The 24,260-nt window shown below is 55.2% G+C and overlaps 1 long non-coding RNA gene across 2 annotated transcripts in view; it reads left to right on the top strand.

Moving 5' to 3' along the window:
- The window catches only part of LOC107517423, an 84,476-nt gene that overhangs the window by 57,990 nt on the left and 2,226 nt on the right, over positions 1–24,260 (top strand). The gene's annotated exons all lie outside the window — the stretch shown is intronic.

Raw genomic sequence — 24,260 nt, 5'->3', positions numbered from 1 at the left:
GCAAAACTACACAATATAAATAAATCCACATGTTAATGAGATATGGGTTCCAGTCCAAATTCTGACTTTCTGACTTTGTCACTTGTTCCTTGGTTTGCTTATCTGCAAAATAGGATTAATAATAATTTCCTTACCTACCATGCTGAGTGGTTTTATGCAAAAAAAATAAAAATAAATATTTCCTAATTTTTTTGTCTTTCTATTATCTATTAAATGGTGTATGTTTATCTAAATATATTGCCAGAAAAAAACATCAAACTATGAACAGTTATGTATTTTTAGCTCTTTCAGTTTTAAGTCATGCAAATGAAGTTTAAGTCAGCGTAAGAGGGAAGGATTCCTGGATTCCTCAGCAAGCTGAAAAGTTCAAGGGCAGCTGGAGTCAGAGGGGTAACATCCTGAGGCTTCGCTTTTACTCCGCCTTCCTCCGTATGGGCTCTCCTGCCAGTGGACCGGTGGCCCGGGCGGGACCGTCACCTGACAGCCAGGCTGTCCGCAGAGAGGAAACGCATCTTTCTCAGTTCCCGCCTCTAGCGTCCCTGCCCTGGTCGGCCGTCTGCCTCACGCGCTACCCTGGACCATCTGGGGCTTGGGTCGCTGAGGCCTGAGACAAACGCCCTTTGTCTGAGCCGGGTCGATGACACGGAGCCACACTCGGGGCCTGGCGGGTCCTGAGGAGAAGCGAGCTCTTCCTCCCGGGGGGATGCCGAGGGCAGAGCCAGACAGACAGACATTCGCCTGCCGCGGCCTGCGTCTCGTGCTGAGCGGCCTGTGACCTGCTCCTGACTGGTCGCCTCTCTGTGCTTTGCAGTAAATCTACAGTAATCACGCACTGTGTGGGCGATGACAAGTCCACACTGTGCTCGGCGAGTCTCACCACCCTGGGGAGCTCTGTGTCAAAAGGGAGGATGCAGATTGCCTGGAAATTTTTAGAATGGTAGAAACAGGAGAGGCAAAAACCTCGACGGAAGCACCTTTAAGCCCCAGCATTTTGAGAGGGTTCGTGTGATGTTTTTGTGCTTTTTTTGTTTTTATGTGTCTCCTCTGCCTAAGGAAGGAATTGGAGCTATTTTTCCAACACGGATCTGCCCCGGCTGCCAAAGGAGGGCTGGTGCTGGCCGTGACCGCGGGGGGCCCAGCACCCCCTCCCGTCCCCCACACCCCGCGATGGTTCCCGCCTGTCGTCAGCGCTGCAGAGGGCGGCAGGTCGCGCCAGCATGGGCCGCGGGGTCGCCGGGCCCAGCGCGCAGGCAGGACGGGGCGCTGTCAGCTGCCCGGGCCCGGACGCGGCAGCGCGGGGCGCGCGTCCAGTCAGCCCGCGGAGACGGTGCTCGTGCGCAGCCGACAGCCACCGCGATGTCCTCCTCCCGCCCCCCACTTCAGTGCCCAGAGGACTTGGCTTTCGAAGGGTCTGTGTGGGAGAAACTCCCTCGGGTCAGTGACCCAGGTGCCCCAGGAGACAGGCCGGAGACAGAGCTGTGCGTGTCGGGGTGCCCTTGACGACCCCTGCAGGGGCGGCAGATGAGACCCTCGCGGGGGGTGGGGGGAGAGACCGTGCCCTCCGCTGGCCGCAGGGCGAGGAGTGGGGGGGGGCGGGGGGACACCCGTCAGGCCGGTCCCGGGCGGGGCTGGGGGCGGGGCTCCTGGGGCACCCCAGCACGGCCTCCCTGCGCATGGGGAGCGCTGGCGGCGGCGCAGCGCGGCCTCCCAGGGCCGCCCCGACTGTCTCCCCCCTGAGCCTTAGCAGCCACGTCCCGGCAGCGGGGACATAGCGCCTCTGTCCGAAAAGCAAGCGGTAAAGGGCGGAGCGCAGCCTCCGCGCCATCATCTGGGAGCCGATGGCTCTATGAATTGAAAATAAAGTAAAATTTAAGCGCTCTTGGTTATTAGGAGCAGAAATCCAGTTTAAGGCTTTGGGATTTGTACTTAGCCATCAAAACCAGTTTGTTTTTTTTTTCGTTTGTGTGTTTTTGTTTTTACATTTTGTTTGAGGTTTTCCAATTTCTCCGTTTGTTAACGAAGATTCAAGATTCATTTTTTCCCTTTATTATCACTACCTTTCAGCCTGAAGGACCTGCTTACATAGTTTTTAGTGTAGTTTAAGTCAACTGTCAACAAATCGTTTTGTTCCTCGTTTTGAAAACGACTAATTTCTCTTTTATTTCTGAAAGATGTTTTTGCTAAATGCATAACCTGGGCGGAGAGTCTTGATGCTTTCGTTTTTCCTGTCACCACTGGCGAGACGTCCCTTCCCCGACTGCTGCTCCTGATGCTGACCAGAAACCCAGCCGTTAACCTGTGCCCTCTACGGCTTTATTTTTGTGACATCTTTGGATTTTGCAGTTTATTATTTATGCACGATTTTCTTAGGATTTATCCTATTTGACATTTACTAAGGTTCTAGATTCTACAAATTTATGTATCCCACCACATTCAAGATATTTTCAAATGTTATTTCTCCAAATAGTTTTCTTCCCTAATCTCTTTATCCTCTCCTCATAGGACAGCAATTAAACTCAATTTAGACCTTTCACTATTGTTACATGGGTCCCTAAATCTCGTTCAATTTTTATCAATCATTTTTTTTTATTGTTCTCGAGCTTGAGTAATTTTTATTGCGCTATCTTCAAGTTCATTGACACCTTTCTCGGTTATATATATTCTGTTACTCTGCCCATCCAGTTAATTTTTATGTAAAATATTATACTTTCCAGTTTTAAATTTTTTCACTTTGCTATTTTTTGTATTTTTATTTCTCTACCGGTATTTCCTATCTATATCCATTTGAGATGTATTTATTATATAAGTTGTAATTAATAATAATAGTTACGATAGCTGTTTTAAAGGCCTCATCTGATCATTCCAAAGTCCGGGTTAGATTGTCCTTTCTCTTAAAAATGGGTCACATTTCTGTATATTTCTGTCAACTAATTTTGTGTTGGATGTTGCTCATTATTCATGATATATCGTGTAGACTCTAGTTTCTATTCTGATTCTCTTGGGAATGGGAATAGTTTTGTTTTTGGAGGCAGTAAGTCTGGTTAAGTTCAGACTGTAAGGTCTGTCTTGTCTTTTGTAGTTTTTGCTCCAAATTTCAGTTCAGTCCCATCAGCTCTGGCCGTGCTGGTTCAGGTGTGTTTCGTACATACATGTTTTCAGAGGGAAGCCTGAGGGCCATTTAGTCCCGTCATCCTGCTCTACACACCCAAGTTGCATTTTTCCTTATTGAGCAATGTCCATAATTACCAATTAAAAGTCGACATATCCCAACTAAAGATTCTGAATGCCAGTGACCTGAATCTACATTAGTAAAACCTTGCCTTTTCTAGATCTGTCAAAGAGGGTGATATCTTAATATTTTTTTTGAAGGCCAGTACAGTAACTTGTATAGAAATTTCCTTTTTAGGAGCTATGAAGAAATCGTGCTTCTAGCACAATGCCTAACTAGGTTTCAGAACAGCCTTTGCTGAGAACAACTAAATAAGCTAGGAAAATATTTAGAAAATGTTCAGTTTTAAGGCACTCAGAACGTAAAAACTAAGGGCCAGACGACCAGGAATGGCAAAGGGGAGTTTCAGTATCGGGAGCCCTGCTTCCCACTCACGCCGACGCCAGTGCCAAGGCCGCGGCTGAGCATGGAGCAGGGCTGTCCCGCACTGCTGGGCCGCGGTCAGGGCCCCCAGCCCCGCGCAGTGTCCGCAGGCGGGACCCGAGGGGCGCGACCAGGCCCGATCGTCACGGAGCCCAGGCTAACGTGCCCTCGGTTCCCGATCAGAGGGCAGCGATGAGGCAGCCACCAGAAGTAACTCCTCTGCAGAAGGATCCACTTAGCCCGAGTTTCAAATGACTGATCCAGATTTCCTACATAGTGATGTACGAGCTCAGCAAACACTGTAATCACGGTCAAGAAGTCAAAAACTGGCCCCAATTTCCAAGAGAAATAGCTGACAACTGAGAATGACCTAGAGGATAACCACGTATTGGAGTTATAACTCATAAATGTTAAGTAACTGGTCGATATGTTCAGAATATAAGTGACAAAATGGAGAATTTTAGCAGAGACCTGGAAAATTAAAATGTTTGGAAATTCTAGACCTGAAGAACAGAACAACTTTGGTTAAGCTCCCTGGTGCTGAGATTTTATTAAATTGAGTGGCCGAGTTCACCAGTGGGTCAGACACAGCTAGAGAAGGCATGAGGTGCACAGCGGGTCAGAAGGCAGCCTCCAGACCGAGGCCGGTCGCCCCACAGGGGAGCAGGCTGGAGTGGGGCCCGCGGGCTGCGCAGACTCTGGGGTGGGTGCATGAACGTGTGAGCCGAGGCTGAGCCGCGCAGGCCGGGGTGGATGGGGCCGGAGCAGCGGTCGAGAAGACTGTGACTAAGAATTTAAAAGAGTGAATCGGAGGATTTGAGGCAGAAATTCCAGAAGTGCTGTCAAACCCAAGCAGCATAAAGAGAAAAATCCACTGAGGCGCATGCCATTGTTCGTGGAAACTAAGGGTAAATTATAAACCTTACTAACAGTTAGAGATCTATAGGTTCCACTTAGTCCCAATCAAAATACCAGCAGTTTTAGAAAAAAATCATGAATTCTAAGATTAAAATGACATTTCAAAGGCTACACACACACACACACACACACACACACTCACACTCACACACACACACACACGTATACTTTTTAAAGAATGAAGTCGAGAGGCATCTGTTACCTGGCTTTCCGAATCACTGTGAAGCTGTGTGAAGTCCACAGTGCTGGTGCGAGGAGTGACAGGTGGGTCAGTAGTGCCGAGTGTAGACACGAACCTGCAGATACAGTGAACTGTTCCAAACAAGGTGCTGAGTTAACTCCGCAGGAGATGGAAGTCTTTTTAACACATAGTACTGTATTCAATATACCTCTTTACACACCAAAATTAAATAAATTCAAATAGTGCAAGGCCTATATATAATATCTTCAGCCATAAATCATCTATAAGAAAACATAGGAAAATGTCTTTGTCATCTTGAGTAGGCAAAGGCTTATGGGACGAAGCATAAAAAACATTAGTCATTACAAAAATTGATAATTTAGACTTTGTCAATATTAAAAAGAAAACTTGTTTATCAAATACAACAAAAGAAAATAAGTAACCAGGCACACACTGAAAGAAAAATATTTATAATGCATAAATCTGAAAAATGTTTTATCTAGAATTATATAACGCAGTGGCGCACGACCTGTCTGGCACCGGGGCCCGGTGCTCCCGTGAGCACCTGACGCCTGGCGACCTGAGGCGGAGCTGAGGCGGCGATGCCGGCGCTGGGGGCGGCTGCAGATGCGGATGGAGCCTCACTCGCTTCCCGCCGCTCCCCGCCTGCTGTGCGGCCCGGCTTCTAACAGGCCACGGACCGGTACCAGTCCACAGCCCAGGGATTGGGGACCCCTGATGTAAAGAACTACAAATCAAAGTTGTAAAGACAAGCAACCCAATTAAAAGGGTAAAACTTTCGAACACGTATTCCTAAAAGAAGATATGACTGGTAAGCATGAGTGTGTGAAGGAAAATGCTTCACCTGAGAAACACATTGTAAAGACACACGGGAGAGCACTTTGCACCCACTGGAGTGGGTACAATGAGAACGACCGCTAATCGTTTACCGCAAGGATGTGTGACTCCTGCGACTTAAACGTGAGCAGGAACGTGAGATGCTTCAGGCGCTGTGACTAACAGCTCGGAAGCTTCACATGAAGTTAAGCCCAGGTATTCTGTTCTCCATTTACCCACGAGATTTTACACACCGAGGTGTTTGTGGATGTAAAACACATGTCCACAAAACATTTTTTTAAATGTTCATCGTAGCGCATCAGAGTAGCCCCAGTTTGAAACAGCTCGAATGCTCATTGACCTGAGAATCAAGTAAGTGGACAGGTGCGGTGATCTGAGTGGACAGGCGTAGGCGTGGCGAGACCGGGGTGAGCACGGTGGCACGCTGCTCGCCAGTAGGAGTGACACGGCCATTCCTGGCACGTGCCGCGGATCCGTGTCACGGGGCATCTGCTAAATGCCGTGTTGGGCACAGGAAGCCGGACGCCGGCAGCTACGTGCCGTGGGACTTCTCTGAACCCGGACGCAGGGACGTGGTGGCAGTAACGCTTCGCGTGGGCGCGTGGAATGGGAGGGAAGCCGGGAGAGAGAACTTTCTGGGTCATGGACGTGCTCTGTGTTTTGCTGAGTGGTGACTAGGTGGGTGGGTGCCTGTGACGGAGCTCATGGAACTGAGCCTTGAGACCTGTGCATCTGGTCGTGCGTGCGTCGTACCCCAGTAGACAAGGGGCGCGGTGAGATGCCGCGACACGTGAGCAGCCGCGCAGCCGCGGAGGGCCCGGGCGCGGGGGGTGCAGCCCGCGCACCCGTCCAGGGCGAGCGCGCACGACGGCCCGGGAGCCTGACGCGGAGACGCAGGCAGCTGGGACCGGCGACCCCGCTTCCGGCTGCCTCCCCAACAGGTGGCCGAGCGGGGCAGGCTGGCTGGGGCCATGTCGTCCCCGTCACCGTCACGGCCAAACCTGCGGTGCACACGTGGGAGCGAGGAAGGTGACCATGACGTGTGACAGTGTGGGAAAAACTCATCACCGTATTTTTGTAGAAGAAACCGAAAAAGAGAACACATACCGTGAGAGTCTACTTATGCCAGCGTCGAAAACGACTCCTTTTTTTGCCTGTGCGTTTTTCTGTTGTGTGTTTCCTTTCAGTTTACAAAAGGACGTTGTGGGAAAGAGGAGGGAGAGGTGACGTGCGGCGTGGGGCTCGGGGCCAGGACCTCGTGTTTCCTCTCCGTTTCCACGACCAGCGTCTCTTTTATGCCCTCGTTCAACTTTTTTCTTCAGTAATTTTCACTAATTCTTCCCAGAATAAAGCCACAAATCTTCAGCCCATTGACGCATTTTTGTTCCCTCCCACACGTACTGCGCGCTGTGGTTTTCACAGTCGCCGGTGTCGTGTGACCTTGTTATCTCCCTCAGGACTTGATGCATAGACACTGCTTTCTGGGTTTGCTTTCACCACGGGGCGCTCTGCCCATGCCGACATTCCCCTGGGGCCAACACCTGTCGCGAGCCTGTTAGACGCCTGTCAGCTTTGAAAAGGTGCCCCGATCTTTGGTTGCCCCGTGAGACACGATTAACGTACACGTTACTGAAATCAGGACAGAGAGAGGCTCTAAAAAGGCGTGATTATGTGGATTGTTAATCTCTTTCATTTTTGTGTAATATTGGCTCATAAGCAGCCACTATTGTCCCAGATTGTTGCTCAGATCTAATTTCATTGTATCGTGCCATCCAGCGATTTAGTGTAAATAGTCGCTCCGTGAGAAATGAGTCACCTGGTCAGGAGGCTGGGCCAGTTCCACATCTACATGGTCCAACCACCTTTCCTCTGAAACTCCTGTGTTTAAACAATGACGACATTATAAGATTATGAAAAAAAATCAAGGCTCTTCCTTCTATAGGTTTTTTTATGTATATATTTTCTTTGGGAAAAATAATTTCAGTCTTAAATATGCGCATATACAGACAAATGCAAATGTAATCGGCAAGCAAATGTGAAGTCCGTTTAGAGAGAATCTGGCAGCTATGGTTTCATTAGCATCCGCTGTGCTATGGCACCGTGCACACAGTTCCGTTGTTTTAGACCGATTGTGATCTCACTGCGGAACCCTGCAGCGTGTAAACCCCACGTGCTGTGCCCGTTCGCAGCTGAGGAAACTCGGTCCGAGGGCGCATGCTACTGACGCGAACATGGGTGTGGCGACCCCGCTGTGCTGTGTGGCCTCCCGTGGCCGGCAGCCACCTGCTCAGGGGTCTGGCTGTCCAGGCCCCACTGTCCCTCCAGAGGGAGGAAGGCCACCCGGCTCAGCACAGGGCTTGGGACACACCGGCCTGATAAGTGGTGGAGGTATTTGTCCTTAAGGCAAAAATGTGGAATAAACGTGGGCATGCTGGACGCCGCGGCCGGGACGGGGGACAGACGCTGGACGCCGCGGCCGGGACGGGGACAGACACTGGACGCCGTGGCCAGGACGGGGGACAGACGCTCAGCACCGCAGCCGGGACAGGGCCGCATGCTGGACGCCGTGGCCAGGACGGGCGCCTGCCTTGGGGGTTGGTCCTGCCGCAGCGTTTCGGCCTCAGTGGCACGTGGAGCAGGGCCCCTTGCATCTGGCTGAGTCAGCAGCCCCTGGCCGCCCTGGCCACTCCGTCCCCCGGGCGCGCCCCCGCCCCACGCGGCTGCTCCCGACGCGCGTGGCCTCGTCCTGCTGTTCGGTGCACATGCCGCAGTGACACGGACCGCCGCGCCTCGGCTGCCCGCGATTGAAGCCGAGGGGGATGCGTGTGTCCCACGCGCCACGGTTCCGAGCTTCGTGGCGACGCAGCGCCCCACGGTCGGCGGCACCAGCGTCTGCAGCGGAGCAGAGTGGCCCCAGGGGGCGGAGGCCCCGCTGGCCGGGTGGCAGGGGTGCTGGCGTTGCTGCACCTGGCTCTGAGCTGGGTCCTGCCACCGGCCTTGTCGCCGCGTCGCGGGCAGCGGGACTTGGGCCACTCTGCGCGTGGTCAGCGTGGCCCCTTGCCTGCCACGGGGATTCAGCGCCCGCGACACGCCCCCTGTGAGCCGGCGGCTCTGTCTGTGCCCGGATGGCGTGTGTGCGGTTCGCAGCGCAGCCGGGACGGGGAGACACGCTCGGCCACGGACCCCTGCGGGACGCGACCCTCGCGCGGCGGGGACGCACTCTGCCCCTTCCCGTCCTCCCCGCGCTGGCGTCGTGCCTGTGAGGCGGGGACCACGTGCTTTAGCCGGGCAACCCTTCTTCATCCTCTGGCCGCTTTCCTTGGATCTCCCCGTGGCTCCCAGCTGGCTGAGGGTGCTCGCATAGGACCTGTCTTGCCGCAGGAGGACCTGAAACGTAGGAGTTTGACCCCTTTTCAGCCAATGAGAGACGGTTCTGGGAGTCTTTTTTTCTTCTGAAAGGTGAGCTGAGTGAGCTGCTGGCACGGACTCCTGTGGGAAGCCGAACCCGCCCGTGAACTTTTCATTTGTGCGACTCAGTAAATGTTCTTTTGTTTGTTGCTTGATCCATTTCGAGATGGGTTTTCGTCCGTTGTGACTGAGTGTGTCCTGACGCGTGGAACTAATTACTTCATGTTCGCTAGCAGGACAGTCTGTCAGACGATCAGCGTCTGAACTTTATTTATTTATTTTTTTCTTAGCTCTTTGGTAGAATAGCACATATGGTTGACTTCCTCCCTCCCTCGTTCCTCCTTCCTTCTTTAATCTTATTCTTTCATTTTTTGACCTGAAGACTCACAATCCACAGTGATCCTGTGGCAAGACTGAAACCTTTTACAAAGATCAAACACTTATTTCGTCAGCTGAGATAATGGAGTTCTTGACAAGACTTTCTTCAAGGACATAAAATCACTGTTAGACCCGGGGGTTTGGGGGGGATGTTAAGGGCCAGCCTGGTCTCCCTACCCCAGGAGATGTCTGCAAAGAGCACTGTCCTCAGAGAGAAAGTGACCTGCCCGAGGTCACCTAACTGGGCCCCTCGGTGTGGAGCTCCCGTCCGATGTGCAGTGACAGGCATCGCAGCCTCCCGTCTGTGAACCGAAGCGGATAGGATTTCCTGGGTGAGACAGGAAGTCACCGCGGATGCACCTGCTGTGCACGCCCCGCGAAGCCCAGTGGCAAGGGGCGCGGTGTGCACGCACCGGCAGGGAGGAGCCTCCGGCGGCTGCGGGGACCCGCCGGCAGCATGTCCCGTGCCCGGAAGGCTCCGCAGCTGCTGCGGGCCGCGGGCCACGTGCGTGCGCCCAGCAGCCGGATGGGCGTGCTCGGGACCTGGCCTCAGAGTGAGCGGGAGACGCCCGTGCGGCCTCGGGAGTCCCTTAACCTCCGTGTAAGCTCCTCAGCCTTCGACTCCTCACTGTGAGCCATGCAGGCAGCGTTCCCCTCGTGACCTGCGTGAAGATGAGGCGAGAGGCTCTGCGGGGCAGCAGGGCTGGGCCTGGCGCACGCAGCCTCGGGAACAGACACCCATGGGCCGGGGGCCTGAGCCCCCGAAACTCGCTGTTCCCTGTTCTGGAGGCTGAGGCCCACGGCCAAGGTGCAGGCAGGCTGGTTTCCGCTAAGCGTGCTGGTCCTAGCTCACGGTGGCCGCTCCTTCCCGTGTCCTCCCCTGGCCGTCGCTCGGCTCCCGCGGAGAGCCATGACCTTAGCTCGGTGGCCACACCCGTTAAAAGAACAAATCGACTCTGACGCGTGTTGCCAGCTTAGGCAGACTCTACTCAGAGCGGTCAGGACAGGCAGGGCCCACCACACAGGTGTCACAGCAGGCGGAGGGCCGGGGCTCGCCGTCTGTCGCGGTGGAAACAGAGGGACTTTGTAGCCAAGCCACAGTGGGGTCGGGATGGAGAGTCACTAAGGAAAGGTCGGGGATGAGGGGGTTCGGGGTGAACTGACCTAACAGGGTCCTGGCTGGAGGGAGACCGGGGGGCCAGACGGCAGCCACAGGGGGACTGGGTCAGATATGGGGCAGCTCGGGCCTCTCAGCAGGAGACCGTGCCAAGGGGACAGGGCCGTAGGAAAGTCAAGGCCTGGGCGAGGTGGGGATTAGAGGCGCCCGACAGAGATTCGGTCAAGGGGGGACCGTCAGCCCTTGTGCGCTGACCTGACCCCAACGGCCTTCGGAGACGCTGCCCCCAGAGGCCGTCACACCGGGGCCTCAGGCGCCAGCGTGTGACTTGGGGACGCAAACAGCAGTCCAGGACAGCAGTCCGTTTCAGACCGTCAGGATTCACGTTCTGTGCTGCCGGTGCTCTCAGCGCAGCGTTAAACTGCAGGGTGTGCGGCCGGCAGAGCCCCTGTTCAGGCCTCATTGTGACACTTGTCCCCAAGTCTGAGCCCGCAACGACCGCCCCCGGTGCCATGTCGCGGGACGGACTGCACAGGGAACGTGCATCTGGAGCGGGTGACAGCCGCTGCGTCCGCATGATCATGGTGCAGTTAAAAACACGGGCCGCCATCCTCCCGAAAGGCCTGCGATTTCCGGCAGCCAGCGAGTCCATTAGTTTCTTTTAATGATCTGACAAACACCATTTCACACATTGCCGCCTTCCACCGGGGGCCCTGCAAAGCAGGATTTAGCCTCCACGTCTCGGCCTCATGTGCAGCCGTCCTTGTCATAGCCGTGGCTGTCGGAGAGGGGCCCCTCGGGTGGGGGCCGGCAGGGACACCTCGCGGCCGAGTCTGCGAGGACCGTGCTACGGCCTTTGTCCCAGCTGTGACGTGCGTGACGTGAGCCGGTGGCAGGTGCCGCGTGGAGCTGCTGCGGAGACTCGGGCCCCTCCGGCCACGTGGGCGCCGCAGGCCCCTCCGGCCACGCATCCGTGCTGCACGTTTATCGGGCCTCCCGCCCCGTCCCGGGCAGCACGTCGTGATGAGGGCCCCGCCCAGTGACCACCCGCCTCTAGCACGATGGCTCTCGAGTGTGGACAAGCCTGTAGGCCTCCCAGGAGCTCGCCGCCCTGGTCTGCAGGGTGGGGGGCGGATACCGCGCTCCCAGCGAGCGTCAGGGTGTCCGTGGGGTCTGCGCTGCCCAGGGGACGTCCCGTGACGGTGACCGTTCCGTGCCTGTCTGACAAGTGGCCACGCGGCCGGCGGCTCTTTGGCCAGGAGTAGAGTCCCTGGGTCTGACGCCGTCTGCACCCGCCTTCCGTCACCCATCAGCGTGACCCACGGGGCCCGGCTAAGGGTTCGAGAGCCTCAGGCCTCTTGTCTGTGGAGTGGACGTTGTCACGGCAGCAGTCCCCGTTTCGGGGGCGGCGAGGTGACACGTGACAGGTTTGGAGGCGTCGCAGGTGACAGCAGTGCGGGCCATGCTGGTGTCGACTGGCCGTCTGTCCCTGTGTGGGGAGCATTTTCTGTGACATGTTCTCCAAGCAGCAGTCCTCAGCTTGGTGGAAGGCGAAGCCTCGCGAGGGGAGATGCGACAGACCCAGGGAGTGTGGTCCCTCGGTCGTTTATAGTGACGACGCGTCAGGACCCACAGTGACACGTGTGTCACGACGCGGCACGCGGACTGGAGAGGAGTCGGGCGGGAGCGGAACCAGCGGGCAGAGCGGGTCGCGAGGCGGCCCCGCGGGGGTCCTCGCGCTGCCCCCAGGCCGAGTGTAGCCGCTTCCCAGGTCACACAGCTGGGACGCAGGGAGGTCCCGGGGTGTTGCAGAGACTGGCCGTGGGGGGGCCCAGTGGCCGCGGGCGCCTGGTGCAAAGGCGTGAGGCAGCGCCGGGGCCAGAGCCGCGTGGACAAGGAGCGTGTGAGGCAGAGGAGAAGACGCACTTCGTGGAGGCCGTTGTCAAACTCGGCTCCTCCTCAGAGTGAGACGTGCATTTGCTGGAGGATTCTTCAACAAACGATCATCATAGGGAAATGTCCAAACACAAAAGGTAAAAAATGCAACAAAACAAACAGAAACCAAGACGCACAATTATATAAGTGAAATGTTTCCAGAAAGTAATGTCCGGGGAGCGAGAAGTACGGCGCCATGCTGACTGTAGCAAACATCTTCTGTTTGGAACACGGCGGGTCTTGTTTCCTCTTCGTACCTTTTGGTGATTTCCAAATCACACAACATGAGTACGTATCCCATTTGTCGTCAGAGAGAGAAGATGTGTTTTCTAAAACGTAGGCAAGTAGCTAAGCAGCCAGAGGTGACTGCTCACCTCGGGTGACGTGCCTGTCAGACGCAGTGGCTCAGGCGGCATGTGGATGTTGGTGGCAGTCACCAAGGACAGCTCTTCGCTGAACCCGGACAGCCTGAGCCGCTGACAGAAGTGAGCGCCTTCCTTCTGTCAAGGACTCACTCTCCTGCCTCCCGCGGACGGCAGGCTCCTGCGGACTCGACTTCAGGACACGCGGACTTCATTCTCTCCGACAGCAGAAGCTTTTTTGCGTGTCTTATTCATAAGCTTGGGATTAAACTTGTTCATCTTAAATCTAATAGAGTTTTAGATAGTCTTAGATGAAGTTTGGAAGATTATACATTTAGTCTTAAGTTCATAAAATATTTCATCCTGTAGGAAACCTATTATAATTCTATTCTATCTTCGAAATGTTAATTTTGAGTTGGGATTTGGATAAACTGTAATTATGTTATAATGATACTTTTACAAGAAAATTATATGACTAGAGGAGATTTAAGCATGTTTTTTGCATATGCTGTTATAATTGTTCTCTTTCTGCAGTAAATTCTTTTTGTAGACATTAAGGATGGCTGAATGCTTCAGTTCAAATGAAGGAAAATTGTTTTTAAAAATAATACTTTCTTCATTTCCCATCCTTTGGATCGACTCGGAGGTGTGGTAAGCATCAGGACTCTCTCTGTGGTCAGTTTAGAGGAAGGAATCAGAGAAACTGACCAACACACATAAAGCAAAACTCCAGAGCGGGATTCACCTTCGGGAGCAGGTGCTTCGGAGACTGAGCCCACCATCAGGATTCTACCTTCCCGTCTCTCAACCTCACTTCCAGCTTTGTTGGTGTAAGTCCAGGTGGCTTGGGACTTCCTCCTGTGTCAGGCAGACAGAAGGCTGTGGGAGCCCGACGCGCCTATTCTTCCAGGAAAAGACCTGGAGGGAACAGTGACCTTGTGTTCTGGTCACTGCTCCAGGAATCCTGAAGTTCACTGTGATTGGTCCTCCTAGCACCCCGTGTCTATCCCTGAATCAAGTCATAGTGACAAGTGCCAGGGCGTGGTGCGCTCCAGCCTTCCGAGCCGGTGTGGAGTGAGGAAGGGGTGGGGGTCTCTAACAGAAGGCCAGGGAACAAACGCGTAGAAGGGAAACGCCAACACCCGTGGGTGAACCGTCAACCTTCCGTGAGTGTCGCGGCCGTTCGTGCGGCCCCACGAGCGGCCTCATGGCCCTGCTGGCTCTGGAGTCTGCGCCTCGGCTGCCTGTCGGGTAATAACCACGCAAGGCGCGTTCCTCTAACGGCGGCAGGGCGTGAAGGCAGCGAGGTGAGCAGGGCTGCGAAGCGCCCGTAAGGCCCTCGGCCTGCACCTGGACTGCAGCCCGCAGTCTGGGGGACAGAGCAAATCGTGTGGCTAAACCCAGCATCAGCGGACTGAGGACGTGAGACCCTCACACGACGGTGGGAGGTAGTGAAGGGTCACGTGGCCGTGGGCACAGAACCTGCAGTCTGGTTGCGGGGCAGGAACGAAGCCCGGAGAGCAACGAGCCAGTTTGCCGGAGTGGCTTTCTCGTGCGCACCTGAGGACAGAGCCGGCCGGCTGTCAGAAGATTTTTCTCCAGTTCAAGTCTGCAGAGTTTATTATCAAGATCCAGGAAGATCCAGCTCATCGGCATTACATTTGTGTTCAAATTAAATTACACGCTAATATCTGTGTATAATTTGTTCTGTAATAGGACAGTAACCAATGCAATAACCAATTTGATTCATGTTTAAAATTATTACTGACATGTATCCGTGTTATAGCTTCTCAATACCAGACTTCATTAAAATCTAGTTCTGGAAGAACTCAGATGTGAATTTCCAGTTTCCAGTTGAGGTTTTTATACCACCTTTGACTTATTCCCTTGGAGTATATTGTCTAAAACCCACAAAGGGAAATTAGGCCAAATTACCAGCACTCTGAGTGCGCTGGGGTTTGATTGGTTGGTGTTCTAACTCTGACATGAGCTAAGTGTATTTTTGTGCAGTCATTTGGTAAATCATCTCAGGAGATCAGAGCAAATTGCCCACCTTGTTCTGCCTGAGGGATGATACATTCTCGGTGAACAATCAGGTATCAGTCACACTCACCTGCAGCTTCTTTGCCGAACACTTTTTCAATTACACGTTTCTGTCTCTTTGTGGACAGATTGGCAGCTTGCCCTGTGTAGGTTTTCACTGTTCTAGGTAGTTCCGGGCTTCTGGTTTAGAGGGTGTGTGTACACAGACATGTATGCACTGCTGCCTTTGAAGAGGAGGGCCGTGTTTTTAATTAAAAGCCGTGCGTGGTGATGCTGACATGGTACGTCGTCTGTGCCCTCTCCGTCATCCCCGTGACGTTCTTTCCTGCAGGCTGTCCTCGCCCACTGCAGTGGTTTAGGGATGGCATTTCGTGACTGCAGATGACGCTTGTCCGCGTGTAATGACTATGCTTGGAATGTCGGTGGCTTTTCCCTCGGCTGGACTGCCAGTGAGTCACGGCGTGTGTTGTGGGGTGTTCCTTTAATGCAGGGTTTCTCGACCCGGTGGGCCCTTGGACATTCTGGGCCAGAAAATTCTTTGTTGCTGAGTTTTCCCTTATGTATTCTGGGTCCTTGAACAGCGTCCAGGCTTCTGACCACTAGATGCCACTGGCATGTTCCTCACCCAGGCTTGTGGCAACCAAAAACCTGTCCAGACGTTTCCAGATGTCCCCGAGAGGCCAGATTGCCCTGAGTCCTGCTGCTTTCACGTGGTGGCTGATGGACAGTGACCCGTGTTATAGCCACCCTTTCCTCCAACCTGCCAGCCTCCAGCCATCGGCCTTGACACGGACAGCGGGAGGGGACATGAGGCTGATGTGCCTCACACATATGGCACACAGCTCTGAGTTTGGGCTGCCGTGAATTACCTGTTAGGAGCAACATTTATACCCTCTTGTTGAGGTTTCTCATGTAGAGCTTTATAACGCGGGTCCCCAAACCCCGGGCTGTGGACCGGTACCGATCCCTGGCCTGCCAGGACCCGGCCGCGCAGCAGGAGGGGAGCAGCGGGGAGCGAGCGAAGCTCCATCTGCTTCTGCAGCCGCCCCCAGCGCCGGCATCGCCGCCTCAGCTCCGCCTCAGGTCGTCAGGTGTCAGGTGCTCACAGGAGCACCGAGCCCTGGTGCCAGGCAGGTTGGGACCTCTACTTTACAGGACAGTGAGGTTCTGGTCGGCCTGGTCTCCTTTTTCCTCTCATTAGAAACGCCTCCACTTCCTTTAAGGGTTGTTAACTTCAAAGGTTTCATTCACCCATTTTCTCGGCTGCACAAAGCATTTTAGAACAGGTGTCGCTGTAATGAACTCCTCACGCCTGGGGAACACACCCCGCGTAGATGGTTTTCGTAAGTTAGAGGCGTCTGGAGACTGAGAGTCCTTCGCACTTGAGAGAAGAGGGTTTGAGGTCCGTGGAGCTTAGCTTTTAGTGGTCTCACTCTCTCTGTTCCTGTTGGCACCCACAGCAGATTATGCTCTGAGACGGGGTTCCCCACAAGCTCCCTTCGCCTTTGCGCTCATGGTTTCTGGGACCCAGAGCAGTTTTCTGAGGTTTTATTCTGGGCTTGCAAACAGATGTTAGGGGGAAATACCGGGTCACAAAAGGAACATGGTTTCCATGAAGTAAGTGGGCTTCCCCTTCGGACCCCTGCCCGCCGGCTGGGGTCACGTGGCTCAGGGGCTCTGCGTCGCTGTCTCCGCCCCGGGAGCAGAGAAGGACGTTCAGTTGGCGGGATGGGGCGGCCACTCGGTGGACGGAGGTGGCTGCACGCTCCCCATGCGCCCATGGGCCCGTTCTTCATGCCCGGCCCGGCCGTCTCACTGGACACCGCTGCCACAGAGCCACCGGAAACCTGCCGACTGTGGTCCGGGGGCCACTCGGTCCCCCTGATGGATCCTTTGCTCTAAGAAAGGGCTGGCGGATGTTTCTGTAAAGAGCAGGACAGCGAGTATTTGGGGTTCTGTGGGTGGCTGGTCTCTGACTCAACGACGCAACTCGGCTGAGCTCATGACAGGGCCGTGGACGTGCAAACGTGGCCGGGCCAGCGGCACGTCCTTGACATGCGCCGTCCTGGGCGTCCCTGTTCGCGGGGCCCCTCAGCTCTGACACACACACACACACCCCCACCTCCTGCCCCACAGAGCCGCTCTGTCCGCGGCTCCCGCATCGCGGTCGGGGAGCTCCTGACGCTTGTCTTTAGTCAGCGTGACTGAAATAAGCGTCAGCAGTAATGCGAGGCCCAGACGCTGTGACGCGTGGAGAAGCCGGCTTGGCACGCCCGCGGGCGGGGCACGGCATCGGGCCACTCTGGGACACTCGGGCGGGTCCTTCTAGGGCCGGCCGGGCTTCCTGGGGACCACCTTGGCTTGTAGCCGTCCCCAGAGGGCGCATCTGCGTGACCAGTGTCTGTGGCCTGGGTGAAACGGTGACCGGCAGGAGCTGGGCAGAGCAGTGCCTGCGGGGCTGCGGGCGTAGGCGGCGGGTGCGGACGGCGCTGCGTGGGCGGCGCGCTGTGCGGCAGTGACGCGCCGTGACGCGCCGTGACGCGCCGTGACCCGCCGTGACGCGCCGTGACCCGCCGTGACACGCGGTGACCCGCCGTGACGCGCCGTGACCCGCCGTGACCCGCGGTGACGCGCCGTGACCCGCGGTGACGCGCCGTGACCCGCCGTGACCCGCCGTGACGCGCCGTTACCCGCGGTGACCCGCCGTGACCCGCGGTGACGCGCCGTGACCCGCCGTGACCCGCGGTGACGCGCCGTGACCCGCCGTGACCCGCCGTGACCCGCAGTGACGCGGCACCCTGCGCGCAGCCGCGGAACGGGAGGCCGGCGCCTCAGCGTCAGTGCCACGACCGCGCGCGTGTGTCACCTCGTCTGCCAGTCAAAGGTCCCGCTGGAAGCGACCGCCGGGTCAGCCCCGGGGCGGGAGGTGCGGAGTCGGGTCTAGAAGGCGCGTGCGCATCACACAGGACGAGGGCGGAAGGTCCGCAGGGCTGCGGGGCTCGGGGTGCAGGCTTTAGGGTGCGGGCTGCGGGGCACGGGGTGCAGGATGCAGGGTGCGGGCTGTAGGCTGAAGGGAGCGGGCTGTGGGCTGCGGGCTGCGGGGTGCAGGATGCAGGGTGTGGGGTGCAGGAAGCGGGCTGCAGGCTGCGGGGCACGGGGTGCAGGCTGCAGGGTGCGGGCTGTGGGCTGCAGGCTGCGGGGTGCTGGCCCGGGAGCTCGGGCCACGGAGCGCTCCACACCATCCGCGCCCCGCAGTGAAGCGCGTGGCCGCGGGCCTGGGCGCGTGGCGCGCACACGGCGGAGACTCGTGCGGGGCCGGGTCAGGCCGGCGCTCGGAGCCGGCGTTGGCTGGCCACTGACCGCAGTGCCTTCCCGGTTACGGGCCGGGGGCGCCCCGGCCTTTGCTCACGGCGCTGAGGCCGAACCCGCACGGGCCGCGTCCCCCTCCGGGGCCAGTGCGGCGCCGGGAACGGGGCTCCGAGTGCGTTGTTGACGGGGGACACAGATGGGGCCGCCACCCCCAGGGACGAGTGTGCGGGCATGAAGCAGACCTTCAGTGTTACTTGTTTGTAATACAGTAATTTCCTTTTTTATGAAACGTAAAAGAACTAGAATACTAAGCAAAGAAATACAATAAAGAAACATGGACATCAAAATCCTAAACTGAGTTAAGACGCAGCTACCGTCCCTGTCACCGAGGGGCACCGTCTTTCCCCGCGACCTGCGTGCATTCACGCATTCAGACGCAGCCGCGGCCGTCTCACAGACGCTGACATGTGGGCGTTAGCTGTGTCGTGTGTGCACACGCGACTACAGATACATGTTTGCACACACACCATGCACTGTTTTTTTAACTTAGAAGCTCTGTTTAGGATGAAATTGTTTTTCCAATACCTATAACTGCCATGTTTCCCGGAGCGTTCATTTCTTGACTATGTCTTGGGAGTTGGCCTTGTATTTCAGGCTAAGTTCTTTTAAAAGCTCTGAACTTTCTGCAAGGAATAAAGTTTATGGGGGAAAAAAATAGCATTTGACAACAGTTCCTGCTGCAAAATGACCAAAACCCAGGAAAAGAGAAGAGGAAAGCTGGGTTTTCTTACATACACATTCTACTTGATGTCGCTATTGGAATTAAGAGACACAATTTATGGAGACCGTGCACCACTGAGCAGGTCCCTGGAGAGAGGTGACGGCAGGTCTCTGTGGGGCGAACCACCTGTCCGTGCGTGCCCTACAGTCTGGGCCAAAGTCCCCCATCCAGATGTCGCCTCGGTGCTGTGTGCCCCGTTAACCCCAGCTGTGACCATTTCATTTCTAGGCAAAAGGATTAAATATAGTTCAAGTATCTTATGCTATATTTCCAAAAGAATATTTTGAGAAAATGATGCCTATCATATATATTCATAACCTGTTAGTTCAGTGCATAATAGTGGCTCATTAAATGTTTGCAGAGATTGAAAGAATGCATTAGAACCACATAGACATAAAAGATTTGTCAAAGTTCATGAATGAAGTGAGAAATTATCACTACAGACATTTAAAAATAATGTCTAGCAACTGACAACTCCTTGATCACCCACGGGTCACTCAGGCACAGGACATCATCAGGCAGTACGTACAGCGTGGTTCCGACCCGGTGGGCCACAGAAGCAGGAGTCGCCCGTCATGGAGTTCAGTGGTGGAGGTCTGGCTCTAATTTAAGCGATTCAACCAACTAACTGTCGACCCTCTGGAAATGAAAATGCCACTGGAAGTTCTTAGTGAAATATATGTGAAATAGTGCAAGTAATGCACCTAATTCAGTTCTGTTACGCTGTAGAATCTGCCTTACAGAAATACTAAGACACAGTCATAAAATCAAGGTAATAACAGTGCTCATCTCCGGGCGTTTGATTGGATTACAGTTTCCTGTGCTTTTAATAATTTTCATAAAATAAATTCGTGCTGAGGGTTTGCAGTGGTCTGATACGGGAGAGACGCCATGGTCACCATCTGAGGGAGAAAATCGGTGGCGGCCTTTTCTGTGACTCTTAACGGCTGTTTCTTTGCATCAGCCGTGGGACCCGTGGAATGAGGAGTAGATGGAATTTCCTAAAATGTTAGCGCAAAGGTTTTCTGATGTCTTTACTATCCCCGATGGCCCTTAGTCATCAGGGCTGGGAAGAGGGTCACGGTCTGGCTGAGGAAATGAACTGCGTTTGTAAGAGTGGGGAGAGGCTCATTCGAACTAGGTAATACGTAGATTGATAAAAGGATTGCTTGAATATGTGAATGTTTAGTATATATTTTTCTTCGAGCCGTTCTCCTCTCTCTTCTTAGTCTCCAAAGGCCCCTTTCTGTCCTTGCCGTTGTTCCAATCTGGTCCACACTTCTCCCTCCTCTCACAACCACCGCGTCACCGTGAGCAGCAAGAAAACAAAACGGGAAAAGGAAGTCGGGAGGGAGCCGGCTGGCACAACTTCTCGCCCCTCTATTTAAAGTTCCTGTTGGAGCCAAGGAGGTTACTTTATTCTAGAATCTCCCCTAAGACAAAGCGCTGTAACCATGGCAGCATGGCCATCCCGTCTCTCGATTCCGCAACAAAACGGCCAGAAATACTCAGCGCAGCCTCCCAGGCACACGGCGCTGTGATGAGTGACAAACTGAAACAATAGGGCTGCTTCGGTCGCTATGGAAACAGGCCTGTGCAGCCCAGGCTTGGCACAGGTGTGTGTGTGTCTGAGCTCCACCACCCCCTCCTCCCGGCCAGCACGCGGCAGTAGACTGCAGGGCAGAGGTGGCAGGTTGGGGACAGTGGGGTGCCCGCCCTGCACGAAGCCCAGGCCTCGGAGGCAAGGAGAAGAGCCGTGTGGCAGGTGTGCAGTCAGAGGGACAAATGTGGCACGTTTCTTGAAGTTAAACGCGTACCGTCTGCGGGGACGAGAGGGGCTCTGTTTTCTAAAAATATGTGTGCGTGCGCGCGTGTGCATGCGCATGTGTGTGCGTGTGCGTGCGTGTGCTTCACGGTGCTTCTGATGGTCAGATCCGGGTCGGGAAGTGCTGGAGCGAAATCCACTTTCCCCGGGCAGGGCCGTCTACGCAAAACACGAGGCGAGATCTGTAGACAAGCAGGAGGCGCCACATTTTAGACTCCACCTTCTTTGGGGGTCTCTTCGAGGGCTGGGCTCGGTCGGACAGCACGGGGCGTGGGGCGGGGGGGCTGGCTCAGAAGGAGGAACCGGTGTGCTTTTCGCTGACCGTACACCCAGATGGCATTGTACTGGAAAACGAAATGCTGGGTGTGGGCAGTTGTGTCAAGCTGGCAGTGCGCCACGTTGATTTTAAAAGTTAGGGGTAATACACAAACAAGGACTTCCCGTGTGGCGGGTCGTTTCGGGCCTCGGCAGTGACGTGGTCGGTGAGGCAGCCGTGTGGGTGTGTGCAGGTGGCGCCCAGAAGGGGCTGGCCTGGGTGGTGGCGCCGTCCAGGGAGTCGAGCCTTGAGCTCAGCCTGGTCGACGTCCTCCATCCCTTTCACGTCCCCGTCTCGGTCCACACAGCGTGTGTCCTCAGGGAAGCCGGAAGCTGCTGGAACGTGCGGGTCTGGACAGACGGAGAGAGTCCGTGGTCCAGACGCCCAGGCCGTGGCGCTGCCTGGCCCCTGTGGTCACTGTGCCCGCCTCGTGGACGGCAGGGGCCGCATCTCAGGACAGCTCCTGCTCAGAGGGGACACCAGCACCAGGAGCAGCTGGGCCCCGCGTGGGCCCGTGGTCGGTGGGACACCCCGGCGGTGGCGGGGTCCAGTGGGCGCCCGCCCAAGTAAAGCTGCACGTCGCAGCCCGTTTCCACCGGCCGGCGCGGACAGTCCCTCCTTCCCCGTCGTGAGAAGCCTTGTGAATATTTTGCTTTCACTATTGCCAGCACTTTTTAAAGCAAAATGGTCCTGCTGGGGGGTTTTTATCCATGTTGGGGACCTAGTGGTCCTTCCCTGCTGCCCTGGACCGGCGTCACCTGCTGCACCCGGCCTCCTTCCTTCTGGTTGCGGTCGCGGTCCTGCTGGCCGGGCCGGGCCTGGCACCCCGAGCTGCAGCACCCGAGGCGGCGTCTGCGCGTCTGCCGCTCCGGGGTGGGGGCGGGGCTTTGAGAGCCGCGGTGCCTGCCCCCCGCAGACTTGGGTCACCCCACAGTGTGGCCCAGATGCTGCTCGCTCCAGACGAAGCCCCGCCGTCCGCAGGTGGAGAAGGCCGAGGGACAGCAGTGTTTCCCGTGGGAAACGCCACCCGCCAGTCCGCCTCCCGAGCTGACAGCAGACATCGCGACTGAGTTGATGCCCCGGAGGCTCGCCTGTCCTCCCTGCTTAGCGTCCCACGGTTTAGGGTTTGCTGTGCCACTTCTGCTTTCACTCCATTTGTGGAGGCTAAAACTAGTTCTTGGAGATTTTCGACATGGCAGCATTAAGTGAATTATGCTCATCTGGCCTCCAAGTGTCAACTTATTAACATGCTTGCATTCTTTTGATAACATCCAGAATCTTCAAAAGGAAAACAAAATGTAAACGTTTCACAATAATGTACATAAAACAGAGGTTTTTCAGAGTGTTTGGCACGTTGAAGATGATTAGCCTGGTTTTCTGCTAAGGACTTCTTTCCCGCAGGTGTTTATACACAGGGGGACCCTCTCTCTGTCCCCAGGGAGCCGAGACCCCCCTGCGGGAGGGAGAGCGTGTGTCGGCCTTGCTCACGCCTGTCCGGCACCTCCCCGTCTTCCTCGCTCTGGAGTCGCTGCCGCTCTGAGGGTCGGCGGCGTGCCACGGGGCAGGGCGTGACTCCCGGCCGAGCTCGGCCACCTCCTGTCCCTGCCCTTCCTGTTCGCTACATACCGTGTTCCCAATGAGCGTCACCGGCAGCTGTGGGAAGCTGTTCTGGCCCCTAAACTGGTAAGCGCTGTCTTCTGGGTCTTCGAGCAGAGCCTGTCTCCTGATGAGACGCAGGATCAGGGAGAGACGCCCTCCCCCACCGCGTCCTCATTGGGATGCAGTTCGGTGCCTGCACCGCAGCTCGCAGTCAGCAGGAAGCTCACGACAAGACAGAAACGGAACAAAGCCGAAAGAGCCAGCGAGTCAGGGAGTGTGGCGGGCGGAAGAGTGCGAGCTCCTGACGATGGCATCAAGCGCCTGAAGTAGCCGTTTGTTCCCTGTTCTGGTTTCCCAGTCCTGTTTTACCTGCTCGTGGTTGGGATTTTGTCATCTGCCACCCCAAATTCCAGACAAAGGGAGCTTACCTCTACGAAACATCTTTACAACCCAAAAGTGCATGCGATCTGCACCCAAAATGATGATGGACTATCGTACGATGAAGAGCCTAATTTGGCAAGTCGGTACCTTTGTGAGTCAGAACCATCGTGGGAGGCCGTCGACGGCCAAGAGCGGCACTGGCCTCGGTCTCCCTGGCTGAGCCGGCGGACGGCACAGACAGGCGCCGCTCGGACCCGTTCTCCCACGTCCTGTTCTGCGAAGGCCAAAGCCAGAAAGTTCTGAATATTAAAATGACCTTTGCTGTCGCTGTCCCCAGTGTGTGGCATGTGAGTTAATCGTGTGTTTGTGTTCTCGGTCACAGTTTCTGGGTCGGACAGACATCTGAGCCCAGTGCCTTCCCAGTTGCTGGACTCCCTCTGCAGGTCGGCGCAGCGTTTGCCAGGACTGCCCTGGAGTTCCCTGCGGCCTTCGCCTCCAGCCTGCTCCGCCCGTGAGCTCCGTGGGGCGGGGGCAGCACACAGCTGTTGCTCCCCGCTGACCCGAGGCCTGTTCTGGGGACGTCGTCGCGGAAGGGTTGGGGACAGCTGACGGTTCCTCCCCAACACCGTCGCCACTTACGCATCCCCAGCTCCGAAGGAAAATGTGTAGAGTCTTTAAAATCTGAGCTATTTGTGGCTTCCTTTAATGAGTTTTATCTATGTCAGCTAAACTATCTATGCAATAAGTAAATGTGACTCATATTTTGCTTAAAATTCTAGCTCTACCCTGAGCAGTGATAGACATTAAATCACAAGTTTGATTTTCTGGTTCTATTTTATAATAAGCATTAAATAAATAAATAAATATTAACATAAAAATGTGTATCCGTGTGCAGCATCTGCTGAGAAACCCTGCACTGGGTATTTCCCTGCGACGGCTCTGTCTCAGCCACGTCCTGCTCTCCCTGCCCTGCCGGAACCTCCCTCTCTTCCTTTCTTCCTTCTTTGTGACAAGACACACTAAACCTATTTACCATGAAACAAACATGCAATGAGTTTGAATCTTTTGACTTAAAAGAGAGCTCTTGATTCATGATTAAGGAAAGGTTGTTTCTTTTAGCTATTACAGTCACATTTTGATTCTCTACATTTGTTAAGGCATGCTCTTTTTAGATTGGAAGTAAACTTTTTTCTTTTTCATTTGAGAAGATAAGTGAGATAACTTTTTCTGTCCATATGTTTTTTAACGCATTTCCCA

This window comes from Rousettus aegyptiacus, unplaced genomic scaffold, assembly GCF_014176215.1.
Source record: "Rousettus aegyptiacus isolate mRouAeg1 unplaced genomic scaffold, mRouAeg1.p scaffold_m13_p_4, whole genome shotgun sequence".
In the NCBI taxonomy this organism is placed as follows: domain Eukaryota; kingdom Metazoa; phylum Chordata; class Mammalia; order Chiroptera; family Pteropodidae; genus Rousettus; species Rousettus aegyptiacus.
The sequence above is the reverse complement of the archived record's forward strand: the minus strand, read 5'-3'. Positions and strand labels throughout refer to the sequence as shown.